The sequence below is a fragment of the Orycteropus afer genome, unplaced genomic scaffold (genome assembly GCF_000298275.1).
Source record: "Orycteropus afer afer isolate SDZICR_OR568_19922 unplaced genomic scaffold, OryAfe1.0 scaffold00135, whole genome shotgun sequence".
Lineage (NCBI taxonomy): Eukaryota > Metazoa > Chordata > Mammalia > Tubulidentata > Orycteropodidae > Orycteropus > Orycteropus afer.
Genome location: NW_006921722.1, coordinates 2,389,377 through 2,392,569, shown reverse-complemented (window position 1 = coordinate 2,392,569; position 3,193 = coordinate 2,389,377). Strand labels below are relative to the sequence as shown.

The window sequence follows — 3,193 nt, the reverse complement described above, 5'->3', positions numbered from 1 at the left end:
TGATACCTAAGGCACGCTTTGTCCTCAGCTGCAAACTGTATTTCTTCCCTAGTGTTTAGAGCTCTTTTTGTTGCGTCTGGAAGAGATCCCTAACATAAGCACAAAAGAGGAAATTTATTGGTAGACATGTAAAAAGACCAGTGTTTTACTTTCTTGGTTGACTAGCCCCAGAGGCTTCAACCATTTCTCTCTCCAAGTGCAGATACTGTGCCTCTGGCAGCTAAACACCTACCTTTATCAGGTCGGTAACCCCAAGAGGTAGACCGCCTTCCCAATAACTCTGGCAGAAATGAGCTGGAATAGTTTTGATTAGCCCACCTTGGGTAATTTGAATATCTAGGATCCAGAGGAACCCTCAACGAGATGGACTGGCACAGTGGCTGCAGCGATGGGCTCTAGCATAGCAATGATCGTGAGGGTGATGCAGGACCCAGCAGTGTTTCATTCCGTTGTACACAGAGTTGCTGATTCTGAACCAACTCGACGCACTGAACATCAACACCAGCAGGATCTAGTTACTGTGGATGGGGGATGGGGTGCTTTGATGGGGCCTGAAGCTTGTGCCCACTCCTTGGCTGTGGCAGTGGGGGAAGCACAGCTCCACTTGCACACAGTGGAATGGATTCCCCATGATGGGGGCCACCTGCTAGTCTAAGACAGGGAATGGAAGCCAGGTGGCAAGCGCAGTGGACGTGCACTGCGAGTCCCCTGACTCTAGATTCTTGTCGACCTGGTTTCTTCCTTTCCCCTCTTGACCAGTCTCCTCTCCCATGTCTCTCCTGTACTCCAGCCACACAGGACTCTTTGTAGCTCTTCCTTTAAATGACATTGTTTCATGTGCTACTTTACTCTTTCTCCTAAGGAAGACTTTGCATAAGATTCTGCCTGGAATCCATTCCTCACTGTTGTCTTTGTTTATCATCAAAATTACCAGTAAGCATTGCCGCCTTCAGTCTGCTTCCCTGGCCCCACTTCCTGAACTTTCTCAGACTGCTTTAGACACTTCTCTTCTAACATGCAGAGCATCTGTGCATGCCGCTGTTGCTAGCATTGCTCTGCTCTACGGTCATCTTCGGCTTACAGACTAACCCATTGAACAGTGACCTTCTTCAGAGCAAACCAGTGCCACCTCATGGCGACGCATGTGTGTCAGAGTAGAACAAAGGTTAAAGGGATTTGTCCACCCTCTGGTCCACCACAGAGGCAGCCCAGACACTAGCTGGCCTCAGTGATTCTGAAGATGATGTACAGCTCATTCCACCATCCCAAACTCATGAAGGCAGTATTCACATTAAAGGACTAATTGAATAAGTGATAACATATTAGGAAGCATAAGGAAAAGAGTAGATGACTTTTTAAGTTGGATAATTGATATATGTCCTAAGCCACAAGGTGCATTTGCATTGATACCAATTTATTTTCATTAACGTCGACAGTTAAAATCAAGAGCTGAGTTATTTTAAGCAAACAGCTTCATATTACATTCATTTATTTCTGTTTCCATGAAACACAGCTGCATTATAATGTGATCAAGCACAAGGAACTGCACCTATTGTTTGGAGATGGAAAATTTTTACCACTCAGGTAGCTATACCATTTTAACTGATGTGTTTTGAAAATACAGGTATATGAAATTTTAGCATCTCCCCAATTCTTACTCAAACTTTAGAAACCATGGATTTTCTGATTCCTGTTACTAAAAATAAAGGAAATGTTCTGGGCCAACGATCTGAAGTTATTTAATTAGTAGTAAGTTTTCCCATTATTTCTGAATCTTTTGGACAAGTAAATTGGCTGCAATAGCTCCTCTGTTTCCCGTATCTTCATGTGTGTGTGTGTGTGTGTGTGTGTTTGCACTTTGTTGTTGTTGTTATGTGCTGTGGAGTCAGATCTGACTCATGATGACCCCTCCTTGGGTTTCCGAGGCAGTATCATTGTGGAAGTAGATTGCCCAACATTCCTTCTGAAGAATGACCGGTGGGTTTGAACCACCAGCCTTCTGGTTAGCAGTCAAGTGCCTTAGGCACTGTGCTACCAGAGCTCCCGTGTGTATGCATACATACATATATTCAAAAATGGTTTCAGCAGTATACTGACTGGGAACTTCCAGGAATGCAAGGTGGATTCAGAAGAGGATGTGGAATGACGGATATCATTGCTGATGTCAGATAGATCTTGACTGGAAGCAAAGAATACCAGAAAAATGTTTACTTGTGTTTTATTGACTATGTAAAAGCATTTAACTGTGTGGGTCATAACTAATTATGAATAACTTCAAGAAAAATGGGAATTCCAGAGCACTTAATTATGCTCATAAGGAACCTGTACATGGACCAGGAGGCTGTTGTTCAAACAGAACAAGGGGCTACTGCATGGTTTAAAATTAGGAAGGGATTGTGTCAGGTTTGTGTCCTTTCACCATACTTATTCAATCTATATGTTGAGCAAATATTCCAAGAAGCTGGACTATATGAAGAAGAATGTGGCATCAGGATTGGAGGAAGACTCATTAACAACCTGCGATATGCAGATGACACAACCTTGCTAGCTGAAAGTGATGATGCCTTGAAGCACTTATTGATGAAGATTAAAGACTACACACTTCAGTATTGATTACACCTCAGCGTTAAAAACAAAACAAAACCACAAACTCACTGCCGTCGATTCCTTTCCAACTCATAGCAACCCCTCCTTGGGTTTCTGAGGCAGTATCTCTATGGAAATAGATTGCCCAATCTTCCTTCCGAGAAGTAGTTGGTAGGTTTACACCACCAGCCTTCTGGTTAGCAGTTAAATGCCTTCGGCACTACTACAACATAAAGGAAATGAAAATCTTCACAACCAGACCAATAAGCAGCATCACAATAAATAGAGAAAAGATTGAAGTTATCAAAGATTTCATATTACTTGGATCCACCATCAACACCAATGGAAGCAGCAGTCAGGACATCAGACAGCATATTCGCACTGGGCAAATCTGCTGCAAAAGACCTCGTTCAAGTGCTGAAGAGCAAAAATGTCTCTCTGAAGACTAAAGTGTGTCCATCCCAAGCCATGGTATTTTAAGTCACCTCATATGCATGTGAAAGCTGTACAATGAATAAGGAAGACTGAAGAAGAGTTGATGCTTTTGAGTTGTGGTGTTGGTGAAGAATACTGAAAGTTCCATGGACTGCCCAGAAAACAAACAAAT

The 3,193-nt window shown here is 42.8% G+C and overlaps 1 protein-coding gene across 1 annotated transcript in view; it reads left to right on the top strand.

The window, feature by feature from the left end:
• The window catches only part of PACRG (parkin coregulated), a 738,437-nt gene that overhangs the window by 251,158 nt on the left and 484,086 nt on the right, over window positions 1-3,193 (top strand). The gene's annotated exons all lie outside the window — the stretch shown is intronic.